This window comes from Desmodus rotundus, chromosome 3 (genome assembly GCF_022682495.2).
Source record: "Desmodus rotundus isolate HL8 chromosome 3, HLdesRot8A.1, whole genome shotgun sequence".
Taxonomy (NCBI): Eukaryota; Metazoa; Chordata; class Mammalia; order Chiroptera; family Phyllostomidae; genus Desmodus; species Desmodus rotundus.
The window spans coordinates 165,694,293-165,707,783 of record NC_071389.1 but is presented as its reverse complement, the minus strand read 5'-3'; the positions used below and the strand labels follow the sequence as shown (position 1 = coordinate 165,707,783).

The 13,491-nt window shown below is 40.0% G+C and overlaps 1 protein-coding gene across 2 annotated transcripts in view; it reads left to right on the top strand.

Moving 5' to 3' along the window:
- Positions 1-1,848, top strand: part of CCDC91 (coiled-coil domain containing 91) — a 292,175-nt gene extending 290,327 nt beyond the window's left edge. Inside the window, exons 14-16 of one of the 2 annotated variants that reach the window (XR_008426514.1) lie at positions 617-739; positions 1,071-1,154; positions 1,729-1,848. The gene's annotated coding sequence lies outside the window, so the exon portion shown is untranslated. Of the gene's footprint in view, positions 1-616; positions 740-1,070 lie in introns of both variants that reach the window. The other variant, XR_008426513.1, reaches the window with a different exon arrangement.
- Positions 1,849-13,491: the final 11,643 nt, after the last annotated feature.

The window sequence follows — 13,491 nt, the reverse complement described above, 5'->3', positions numbered from 1 at the left end:
GCTTAAGGATTCATTTTCCCCCACCAAAAAATGAGTATCTGCCTTGTGCCAAGTGTTTTCACATGTTGTCTCAATAACCTGTGAAGTTAAAAGAGCCTTATGAAGTAGATGATCAGCATGTATAAGTGGAGAGGATTGGATATTTATTTACTTGCCCATGATGACCAGGTAGAGTTGGGATTCAACCTCAGAGCTTTCAACACTCAGCTTTACTCTTTCTGGTACTCTGGAGAGACCTAATATCTGGAAGTTTCTATCCCATGTAGTCTTATCACATTAATATTTTAAGACAAAAACTATCTAGTCCTTCTTGTAAACGTAGTTGGAATTCTAGGTCTGCCACATCTAACTATGGACTGTTGGATGAGTTGCCTAGGCAATTTGAGTCTCAGTTTTCATGTTTGTGAGGTGTATAGAGCAATTTTTATAAGCTTTTTGTGAAAATTAAGTTAAGCTTGTAAAGTGCCCCACATAGCTGACCTCGCTGCTGTGGCCACCAATTCACAGTAATTCCCCTTTCTCTGAGAACTGCCCACAAAATACAGGTGTGGTTGCCCACAAACAACTGGCTAAACAGTATAATCCTGCCCCTCTGACCTTGATTACTAATCCACAGCCGATCCCAGCTGGGCCTCCTGTCACGTGGTCAGACGCTCCTTTCTCCAGGGGAGACAGACGTGAACTCCACTTCTGAAGTTAGAAGTCTCCTGATCGTTGTCTTTCCTGAGACTTGGATTCTGTGAGATAACCAAATGTTCTTCTAATATGCCAGCACCACTTCCTTCTTTCCCCTGAGTTAGCCACAGCCAGTTTCTATTGCATGCAACCAAAACAAATATTACCCAAGGCAATGCAGCACAGAGCCCAGCACATAACCCCTGGATCTTCGGCACTTGTCAGGGATGTTAAAAATATAACTGAACCAAAGCCCCTATTGTCTAACAAAGCCAAGTAAATCACAGATACCTAAAACTATGAACAAACAGTGCCCTATTTAGAAGTTCTCTGTCACTCAGAATCTGGAGTAGAGGTTTAAACTCAGCTCTGCTAAATGCTGATTCATGTTCCAGTTCACAGGAGTCTTGCTCAAGATTGCTTTGAAATCAAAACCAGAACTATGCCCCTGTGATCGGTGTCATTCTGCCCTGCATCAGGTATCTAGAGTTAAAATACTTTTATCTTACAGTTAAACTAGGTAGAATCAGGAAATGCTATTTTTGCTTTAAATAACAATAAAAACAAAATAATTATTCATTTACTGAATTACAAAGGTATTCCTTGCATAATCCTGAATTTTTCAAAAAGCCACATGTAAGACTGGACAACATAAAACTCCTAGGGAACGAGGAGAATCGGATCAAAGCACTCAGCCTCTGGGCTTTCTCCTGTGTACACACCGCTCAAACACCGCCGCAAAGACTGCCGGAGAAGCAGAAAGCCCGTGTACTCTGAGTCCACAGGCCATTTACTTGTAGGCATCACCAGCAGCCTCATAGTAAATGGGCAGAAACAACATAGGAGAATTCACAGCTGACTGACTGCCAGGCTTTTTTCTTAATCCAGGCAAAATAAAAACTCCTTTTATTTCATTGAAAAACAAACATGTTTCCCACACCCAAGCTGCCATAATGCAGGGGCTACTTGGGCATCAATCATTGGTGCATATAAATAGAAGGGAAAGAGTTGGTAAAATTTTCTTCTCTAATTTTGTTTTCTTTTTCCCTGAAGCATCCATTCTCAGCAAGTTGGTCCCCTGTATACTCCGCCTACCCCCACCCCAGGCATTACATACTGGATTTTTCCTATGGAGTACTTAGAGAATTAAATAATATTTTGTGTTGTCATTTATCATTAGTAATCTGTTTTCTTATTTGTTTATATATCTCTCTTCCTGAAGAGCCCACATCTGTTTTGGTTCTCCTAAAGACAGTTTATTGTGCCTAGCCTCTGGTGTGGACTTAGTATATAATTGTGAGTTCATAAATAATTGAATGAATCAATCATTGCACCTTAATATAATTCAACTACTCTCCAGCTAATAGATTCTGACTACTAATTTCATGAATTAGCTAAAACTGCTGTGTTTCTAAATGAGGTTCCATAAGAACTCAGTATTCTCACCAAAGAACTCTCATAAAACAGTAACCAGCCTCCTATAAATCAAGAAAACTTCTGAACACTGAGATGAATTCCACGTTTCTGAAAGCTACTAGAATAAATCACTAAATCATAGCTCTAGAATGCTATTAAGTTGATAGCAATGTGCTACCCAAATTTAGAAGATCCTCTAAGAGTGGAAATATGGGAGAACATTTGGAAAATCATATACAAAATAATTTCTTAGGTTGCCAAGAGCTGCCTGGCCATAAGAGTAAGAAAGAGCATCCCATGGAGAGGTCTGTAGGGTATGTAGTAGATTCACTGGCCCTGGTTTTCAGGTTTTTCTTACAACAGGGAGGGAAGAAGCAAGCTGGAAGAAGAGATAGTATGCACGGTTTTGTGATCAAGACTGGGAGACCCAGTGGGAGTTGTGGGTGAGGAGGAGGGGAGCTTGGGCGTGGGTCAGACCAGGGAATGTCAGGAGCAATGCGGCGTGAGGGTCCTGGTGATAAAGGATACCAAAGAGCACCCGAGAGGCTTTTTAAATGTGCCTTTGTCTCCCAATTATGATAGGAACTGGGCTTGTATTTTTTGAAACACACAGAAATCAAAAAACAGACTAATTCAAAAGGTAGGAAAACTTGACTCAGTCCTGGCAAACATTCAGTTCTCAGAAGTCTGGGAGCTGATTTCAAAAGGAAACACCGAAGCCACAGAGTGTACAAATCACTGACTTCAACACAGCTCTGATACTGAAACAGATCATAGAAAATTCCTTGTGGCAAGATATATATGTAATGAATGTTGAGCTTCTGCTGTTTTGTGTAGGTATTCTTTTCTGCAAATGTTAGTAACCTCTGGACACCATGGAAAGCACTATCTTTTATGAAATGTGTTTTCTCTAATGCTCGTCTGCTTTCCATAATTTAATGTTTAATGTTTCCAAAATGTAAATGTTTAACTTAAACTATAAAATATTTTAAACAGTGATTCAATTAGTAAGATTTGAGTTAGTATCTCGGTGAGCTGTTCTTTAAAATTCATTCCATGTTATAATTTTACAGGCAAACCAATGTGTTTTTATGTTCATGGTCTTTTAGAGAAAGACAAGCAACACAATTTATTTTTCTTATAATTTCCTCCTCTTTTTCTCATAAAGCATGGAAGAGACTTTTATACTTTGCATCAAATCAAAACTGGCATTTTGGTAGCAGTTATATAAAAGTGAGGTAAACAAGGTAGAAATATCAAGTCAGAGTTTTTAGAAAACTCTGGCCTGTAGGTTCCAAGTAATCCAGATAAGTAACCATCTGTAGTTATTGAGAGGTAAGGTGTGTTCACTTTTACATGGATGCAATTCTTTGAAAGTGTCTCAGTGATTCTACCTGATGTAAAACCTTTGTCACGCTGGCAGTTCCCCACATGAAGAATTCTTGTGTTCAGAAGTGTGTTTTATCTCTATTCCTCAGAACTTGAGCTGCATATTGTCTATGCTACCTATTAAGTCGTTTACCAGGGAAGCCTTAAAATTCCATGTAACTATTAATGCAGTGCTATATAGACCTCAACTTTAAAAGCGACAGGGCTGGTGCCTAATTTTTTTTGTTCTTTCAATATGTTCACATCTGATTCCATGGTTTTATAACATCTCCGTATGCCAAAGACCAAATTTTTTATCTCCAGCCCAGTTCAGAATCCTGTATTCAGCTGCCTAGTTAGTATTTCCACTTAGAAGTGGTACTTATATCAAAAACACTGCTCTTGCTCACCACCCCACCTCTGCCTGCCACCCAGAGGTCTTCTCTCTGTCATGTTCAATATTCCCCATCTCCATGAATGTCAATATCACTCCTCTTTATTTCCCTTTTTTCCCTCACTCCCTACTTTCTTTTCAGTCCTATCAGCTCTACTCCAAGATTTGCACTGGATTCATCCACTTTCTTCCATTTTCACTATAACTCCTGTAATCAAAGCTTTTATCATCTTTTTGCCTAGACTTTTGAAATAGTCTACCCCTGCTTCCACTCTTCCAAATAATCACTTCCCCCATTGTAGCTGATGATCTCCTAAAACCTAAATTTACTGAACCAACTAATGTCTCTATGGGAAAATGCTTCCATCATTTCACTTTGGGCGCTAGGAACATGTACAATGCGGTAGGAGTAGATTCAAGCCACCGGTGGTAGTTTCTGTCATTGGGGCAGGGATGCCGACAGGACCGAGTGCAGAGGGTCACAGTACCATACACCTGGGTTGAAGAAAAGAAGGAAGTTAGTGATGAATGGTGACAAGATCTGCAAATCTCTGATGCTTATGTGTATAACCTTTTGGGAGCCAGCTGCTTCCTTTTTCTCCCCAGTTTCTCCTATATGGCTTAAAGTTTGACCTGCCTGCTTCTCCTTCCTGCTACTTACTTTTTAAAAAAGATTTTTATTTATTTTTTGAGAGAGGTAAAGGAAGAGAGAAAGAGAGGGAGAGAAACCTTGGTGTGCAAGGGAGATATCAACGGGTTGCCTCTCACATACCCCCAACCAGGGACTTGGCCACAACCTAGGCATGTATGTGCCCTGACCGGGAATTGAACTGGTGACCTTTCGGTTCATGGGTCGGTGCTCAAGCCACTGAGCCATACCAGTCAGGGCACTGCTACTTACTTTTCAAACTAGAATGCCTCTTCTTCGAGGTTTACTCAAAGAAGTGGAGTAGAATTCAATATTATAAACATCCACTACCTCTTAGATAACCCTTTCAAGGTTGATTAGGGATTTGATTTATGATGGTGGGAAAAGTGGAAGTAAAAAAGGTACCTCATTCCCCAGCTGTTGAGCTAATAGTGAATGTTTTCTTATAATTTATGTACACTGCAAAAGAATATGCAGCTTCAGTATATCCCCAGCACTTTATGACTGAGTTAGAGAGTAGAGTAGTAACTAGTGCTAGGCACAGGCTGATGAAGAAATAGCTCCGACTTGGGGCAGGAAGCACCAACATCTTCTCAGCCTTCATTAGCCTCCTCCTAGGGAGTAGAGGCAGAGAATCCTCAGCCCCTTGTGAAAGGTTTATTCTTTTCTCAACATGTGGCACCACCAGTCCTCCCACTACACCGAACACTGACAAATTACAAGGTAGGAAGCATAAATAAGAAAGGGGTGGGGTTGAGAAGGAAATAGCAGAATCTGAGAGATGCTCAACAGGAGCAGTAGGAAAGAAAAGGACCATTGCCCATTGCCTGGCTTAGGTAACAATATCAGCCTGTCCTGTCTGAATACCTGTTCTAATTATATATTCAACTGACTAATAGAAATACTTGAGAAGTGGAATGTGTTGGGTAACTCTTGCTTCAGGGAGCTGAGATCACTGTTAGGTGGCCTTTGCAACGTGGAGCCTACCTAGGGCCATGAAGTCAGAACAGTTCCAGTCCCATGAAATGGTTCAAGGAAGTCAAAACAAGGAATAGGATTAAAGGCATGAAATGGCATTCAGTCTTACATTTTGTGCTTTTGTTTTCATACTTCTTTCTCTTAAGGAATAGAGAAAATAAGAAGAAACTTTATCTAAGTATGGTCCGTGACAAATGACAATGAAACTTGGCTACCTGTACTGTCAATCACGTAGCAGTGCTTCCTGATAGAGCTTTTGGGGAGGATGGAAACTTTCTATGTAGACATCGTCTCATACGGTAGCTTGAGAATGTGGCTCGCGTGCCTGAAGAAACTCAACTTTTAATTTTACTTAATTTTAATTTATTTAATCACGTGGGACTAGTAGCTTTTCTATTTGGCAGTGTGGGTTAAAATCCCCTTGCCTGGGGGGAGGCAGTGACCAGGTTATTTCCTCTGATCTTCAGTACAAATGTGTTTCTTAAGAGTGACGTGGGGAGTAGACACATCGTGAGTACAAACGCACGTGAAACACTTGCAGGAAAGGCATCCTACCGGCAGAAGGCTGAGAAGCTAGTGCTGTGGATCTCTTTTAATGTTATCATGAGTGACGAGTAAAAGACACCGTACTGAAAAACCCTTCTCACTAATGTATGACGCTTGGAGCTGAGCACATGTCTAATTTAGTGCCTAAAAGAATGTCTAATTAGTTATGAGTCTTCACAGATACTTTATTATGCCCCTTTCCCCCAATCATTCAATGTGTTGAAAAGTAGCTTTTCATTAAAAAAAAAGATTATTGAGCTTTTGTTAAGTTTCCAGCATTGTACTAGCGATATTACAACTACTTAATGCGTTTAATGGTTCTTTTAAAGGGGAGAAAACTAAGGCTTAGGCTCAGTAACTCAGCTGTGATACTGCTTTTATGATGTGAAGCTGGGCACCCAACCCAGGTCTTTCGGAAGCCAAAGTCCAAGCTTTTCAGAAGGGGAGATGTTCCCCTTTGCCAGCTACTTTCATCTCTTTTCTCTAACCTCGACTCTCATGCTGCTCGGATTCATGTTTGTAATCTACCCCAAAAGGTGCTGATGATCTTTCTCAGCGCAAGCTCCAGGCACAGCCTCACGGCCACCAGGCTGTGCTGAGTGGTGTGCAGCGCCAAAGCCTGCGCTAAACCCTGTGGTTTACTGGAGAAGCAGGGTTTATGCTGATGGGACAAAGTTGTGGGAAAATCATTTCTTTTCTGAGCCAAATTCCATTTAATTGCTATTGTTGACCTGGTGAGAAAAGATTTACGCTTCACAGCTCAATACTGTTTAAGCAGATCAATACTACTTAATTCTGTGGTTTAACCTGAAGTTGCAGTAGCTAAATGTCAAGAAGGCCTGGCTTGAATAGAAAGTCAAGACATCAACTACTATGATAGTCGCTAACGTAATGTAACGATAAAGCTTCTTCCAGAAGACTGATCTCCTCCCAAGCTCTAGTCAGTTCTTAAGGGAAATCATCAGTCCAAATCAAAAACTTAATGGTGTAATGAGTATCACAACCTTACATTTTTAGAGAAGAAAGTGGAAATGGCTGAATAAAGTAATTTAATTTTGTTCTAAATCTTAGTCAGAGAGCACAACACAGAGCCGAGAACTGGTAGCTCCTTCCCTCAAAAGGAAAAAGGACTCATGGGCACAGACAACAGCGTGGTGCTTGCTGGGGGTGGGGGGGGAGGGAATTATAGGGGGCTAGATGGTAATGGAAAAAATACAATACAAATTTAAAAAATAACAATAATCACTGGGGTGACATTGGTTAATAAAATTACATAAGTTTCTAGTGTGCAAAAAATTTTACCTATTAATTGAAATTGATACAACCCACCAGTAAGATTAACATCAGAAATTACATCACATATTAGGTAATTTGGAAATATGTGATATTGTTCCCATTGCAAAACTTTACTTAGTGTAAATATGTGTTTTTTCCTTTTATAATCTATCACGGTTTATACAGGATGGAGCCAGAGTGGGTTCAAGTGTCATGCCATTTACTGGCTTACTGTTTAATTCCTCCTCTGCCTCAGTTTCCTCAGTTTTAGAAAAACAATAGAAGTTGCATCATAAGGTTAGAAGTTTAATACATGTTAAGCCAATAAAACAATGTCTGGCCCATAGTTAAGAGTTTATGTTCTGTATTTGTAAAGAAAAATAAATTGCTGTTTACATACATCATCTTTGCTTTTAAATGTTTCATTATCATTATTTTTGTTAATATTTTAATTTTTGATAAAACCTTATTTTTGGGTTTTAAAAACACTTTTGCTATGTTGATTCATTTGTACTGATTAATAGTTTTTCTCCTCTGTTGAGCTATGTCTTAATTTGTTCGAGAAGCATTTGTGATCTGTCGTCTTTCAGCCAGCTGTCCCATTAGTTTCTAAGTAGGAAGCTTAGAATTCTGTAAAACATCTTCAGGGAGGGGGCATGATAATGCTTTACTGAGTAACCTTTTTTCCCTAGTGGCAGCAACCGTTTTGGGAATTCTCAAATGCTTTTCCCTTCAACATTTACCTAAAAATTGTTAAACTCCGTACTTCACTGTTTGATTGTCTCAGGTATGCTTACTTTGAACAGACTCGCCCCTTAATCTCCTCCTCCTCCCCCAGTCTGCTGCCTTCCTGTCTGCTGTGAGGAGTGGTGACAAATGCTAATCTGAACTAGACCACAGTCATATGAAGTCAGATGAAGGACTTGGCCTCGTCTCAAACCTAAAGCAGAGAGGAAGGGTGGAAACTGCTGTCTTGTAAATAGCGAGCCACCCAGGGCGTAAGCCCTTAAAACATGGAAATGCGCTCTGTCCATATGCTCTATTTCTCTATTTGCCATACTACCTCTGCCAGCTAATTTCACCGAGTATGATTTGCAATGTTATTTTATTGAACATTCTTTGACAATTTGAGTACAGTTCTGAATGTAATATTAAATCCTCTCCTGGCTCAGCAGATTGCAAAATTGCACGCTCTGTCTACACATCAAATCCGAGGTTTGGAGGGGAATTCAGACTTTACCTAGTCCAGCACATCCAAGAAATACTGCGTTTGAGCTCTCCCATAGCAGATGGTGTTTCAAACTATCCTAAGTGACAGCCAAACAAGAAGATTAATTATATGATTAAAGACTCTTTCACACAAAAATTAAAATGAAGCTTGGCTTGCATCTCTTGTAAATGTACACAATTTTTTCTCTTGTTTTAAGCATCTCTAGCCAACTCCAATGGCCAGATAAGTAAATTTAATCACACCTCTGTGAACGAGGAGGAAACTAATTATCATAAATTATGTTGTTAACTTAGTTCTAAATTCTTGGTGTCAGCTTTCTATGTCAGGTTTGGGATTGGTCAATTTTTAAATCCAGCTGGGATCCAGTGTTGAAAGAGTCCCAGACAAAACCTATTGTAAAGGACTCTAAGAGAATCAACTCAATTCTAGCAACTCTTTTAGAGAGATTTTGGGATGACCAGAATCACAATACTTCAAGCTTTGGTTTAGCATGAATTAAATAATTTCATTATATTTTTCTAAGAAGTCCCTAAGAAAAAAAATGTATATGGTTTAAGGAAGGAAAAACTTTAATCAAACTTACAGTGATTGAATACCTGTAATTTAGTGACAGAATAATTTGCCTCAGAATATGCATCTTATTTTTTGTTTTTTATTATTTGTTTTTATTGTTTTTATTATTTTATTATTATTGTTTTTATTTTGAGAATCTATGAAATATCTTTCTTTTTTATAATTGTTGTTCAGTTATAGTTGTCCCCATTTTCCCCCTCCTACTGTCCCCCTGCCCTTCCCACCCCCACCTCCCACATTGAATCTTCCACCCTGTTGTCTTTGTCCATGGATCCTTCATACACGTTCCTTGACAACCCTTCCCCTTCTCTCCCCCGTTACCCCCTTTCCCCTCCCCTCTGGTCACTGTCAGTTTGTTCTTTATTTCCAAGTCTCTGATTCTATTTTGCTCACTTGTTTGTTTTGTGGATTAGATTCCACTTATAGGTGAGATCACATGGTATTTGTCATTTACTCCCTGTCATATTTCACTTAGCATAATGCTCTCCAGTTCCATCCATGCTGTCATGAATGGTAGGAGCTCCTTCTTTCTTTCTGTTTTGTACTATTCCAATGTGTAAATGTACCACAGTCTTTTTTCCACTCATTTACTGATGGGCACTTAGGCTGCTTCCAGCACTTGGCTATTGTAAATTGTGCTGCTATGAACATTGGGATGCATAGGTTCCTTTGAATTGGTGTTTCAGGGTTCTTAGGTTATAATCCCAGCAGTGGAATTGATGGGTCAAAAAGCAGTTCCATTTTTAGTTGTTTTTTTTTTTTTTTTCAGGAAATTCCATACTGTTTTCCACAATGGCTGCACCAGTCTGCATTCCCACCAACAGTGCACTAGGGTTCCCTTTTCTCCACATCCTTGCCAGCACTTGTTTGTTGATGTGTTTATGATGGCCATTCTCCCTGGTGTGAAGTGATATCTCATTGTGGTTTTAATTTGCATCTCTCTGATGACTAGTGATGCTGAGCATCCTTTCCTATGGCTCTGGGCCCTCTGTGTGTCCTCTTTGGAGAAGCATCTGTTCAGGTCCTTTGCCCATTTTTTAATTGGGTTGTTGTATTCCTGGAGTAGGGTTGTGTGAGTTCTTTATATATTTTGGAAATCAAACACTTGTCCAAGGTATCATTGACAAGTATGTTTTCCCGTATGGTTGGTTCCCTTTTTGTTTTGTTGATGTTTTCTGTAGCCATGAAGAAGCTTTTTATTTTGATGACATCTCATTTGTTTATTCTTTCCTTTATGTCCTTTGCTCTAGGGGATGTATCAGTGAAAATACTGCTGCATGAAATATCTGAAATTTTCCTGCCTATGTTCTCCTCTAGGACTTTTAAGGTGTCGTGACTTATATTTAAGTCTTTTATCCACCTTGAGTTTATTTTTGTGTGTGGTAGGAATTGGTGGTTGAGTTTCGGGGGTTTTTTGCATGTAGCTGTCCAACTGTCCCAACACCATTTGTTGAAGAGGCTATTTTTACTCCATTTTATGCTCCTGCCCCCTTTGTCAAATATTAATTGACCATAGAGTCTTGGGCCTATTTCTGGGCTCTCTATTATGTTCCACTGATCTATGTGTCTGTTCTTATGCCAGTACCAGGCTGTTTGGGTTACAGTGGCCTTGAAATATAGTTTGATATCAGGTATTGTGATCCCTCCAGAACAATGCATTTTAATCAGCTTCCCATTGGGCCTTCCATCATCACAGTTTTTATTATTATTTAGAATTATTTATTCAGCTATACATTTACAAAGAAGAGATAGATTGTTTGAAATTATTAGATGCATAGTGTTTAAAATAAATTCACATTTAGCTTTAGTTAGATTTTAAAAAATGTATTCAAACTGTGGAATTCTTTATAATTGGCATCTAAGATGTTAATTTTATTTATAATTAAGTAGTTTCTTCATAAACCAATCTATTGTTTTATGAATTCCCCCTCTTAAAAGAAACCTACTAGTCTGTTATGTATTTCCTTGAAAACCACTGAATGGTGGAGATTTCTGAACTTAGCCTCTCTAGATCTCTCCTGTTTCAGGAACAAGGGATTACATTTCCCCAGGCCCTGGCGGTAAGTGGTAATGGGCTACCAGTGCTAATAGGCTGTGGTCAGAGTGATGCGTGTCCCTCCAAGACAAACAGCTAATCACTGCTGCCAGACTGACCAGCCCGAGCCCTCTTCTCTGCCGGGTGATAGCGGAAGCGTCTTTGCATTGCGGCTGTGGAGACAAGATCAAAACAGCCTATGGTCCGCTGTGTGAAGGACTGTTGGCTTGGAGGATCTCCACAAATGGTTTCGGCTGAATGACAAATAACCTTTTTTTGAGTGTAAGTCACTGAGCTCTGGGAGTTTTCTATTTTTTGCAACACAATCTGATCTTTCTTAATATAACTGGACAAGATAAAACAAAATTCAGGAGAAAATCTGGCTTGTTTGCATTATCACTTCTTTGAGAACATTGTTCCAAAGAGAATCACATCCACGACAGTGAATATTGTTTAGTGTATGCCGTGTGTGGGCGCTACACAGACATCGGGATACCAAGGTGATGAGGACAGAAACTCGTGCCTTCACATTGCTACATAAGTCCTTCCCGGGGAAATGTTGAGCCGTTCAATGCTGGCAAATACTGCTGAAAACAATTTCTCCTCCCCAAATCTGAAAATGGCGCATGCATGCATACACATACACACATTGTGTGTATATGTTCTGTATTATTACGCACTGAGTCTGTATGAATGTTATCGATATATCTGCATACATACATTTGAAGGGGTAAGGGGAGAGAGCGGCAGATAAAAGGCACCACATTCTGCAGCTGGTCTTCTGCTAAATTCCAAAATACAGAATAAATTTATAACCAGTACAGCTATAGTCTGCCTTAAACAGAATAAAAAAGTGGCTCCCAGATAACAGGGAAATCTCAGAATTCACTTTCAGCCAGTCTGTAACTAGTCATGCTCTTTTTATTTTATTTCTTTTGCAGAATGGGTTACGGTTGCCTGAAATGAATTAGGACAATAAGAAAAACAAATTTTTTGCTGTTACATTGTATTTACACTTGGTAGCCGTTCTTTGTACTAAATCAAGTGCAGATTTTATTGAATCGCTGTTAATGCCAGAGACCTGCTGCTCCCAGGTGCACCGAGCCCGCCCCGGCCCAGGGAGCCGCTGAGTGCCCACGCCCTCGCCCTTCCCCCTGCGTGTGGGGGGCACGCTCCATGGGAAAGGAATTAGTGGAAAATCTGGCCTCGACTTTGTTTCATGTAGTTGCACAATCTAGTTCTTGAAATTATCAACACTAAAGAGGTAATTATTAATGTTCCTATCCTACTTTTCACGACTAGGTTGTCTTTGTTGCGTATTTCATTTCTACAATACCTCCTGGGGGGGCTACTGGTAGCACCATGTCCTGTATCAGGGAAGGAAGACCAGCTCCCCCGACACACAGGCACCAAGTGACGAGCTAACACCCGATCTCGAGTGTGTGCTTTGAGAACGCATGCCATGACATTTTTTAATATAAAGGATCCTTTGGCTGGTATTTCTCATTATAAAATATTCCTTTTTTCAGCCACAGTGATCCAAAACTCTGAGTTAGTCTTGGAATTGCCGAAATACTCTCTAATGGAATCCCGGGAGCCGCCCGCATCAGAACACCGGGTGCTTGTCACAACGGCAGGTATCGGGTACCCTCCCTAAACTGTCCAAGGCAGCGTCTTCTGAAGAAGACCTCTGAGCTTTTTATTTTAAACTTATTTTCCAGGTGACTCCAATACACAGCAAAGCTTGAGGACTTCTCCTGAAACGTAATTACAATCATTGTTCCCGGGAAGTTGGGGAACATCTCTGAACTCTCGGTGACTGTGACTTTATCTGTGGAATGCGTCCGTGTGCCCTTATGCTTGACCCCTTCCCTTGCACCCAGAATTTGAACAGTGAATAAAGAATTGCTCATAGGAGTCAAGGAGATGCTTTGCCAACCAGAGCAAAGGGGTGATGAGAGGAATTCTTCTTAATTTGGAATGTAATATAAAGAAACACTGAAGATAAACATACTAATGGATTAATTTAAAAATACGATGTTAAATGCTGGCTTAATGAAATATTTAGAAAAACAAAACCTTGTAAATTAAGAGCTTAGGCTAAGGAAGAATTTCAACACAGAGATTAAAAGGAAGCAGGTGGCTGGTGGAGACATTAGGCAGGAGGCTGTCTCTCACTGCGTAGAGACAAGAGAAACAGAGACGAGTACAGGGGGGTAGAGAGCCATGCTTGTGAACAGAAAGGAACCTTCACACACATTCCTTTAACCCAAGGTTAAGTGGTAGTATCCTGTTTTGCAGTTTCAAAAATTTGAGTCACAGAGAAGTTCCATGAATTGCCAAAGGTCAGT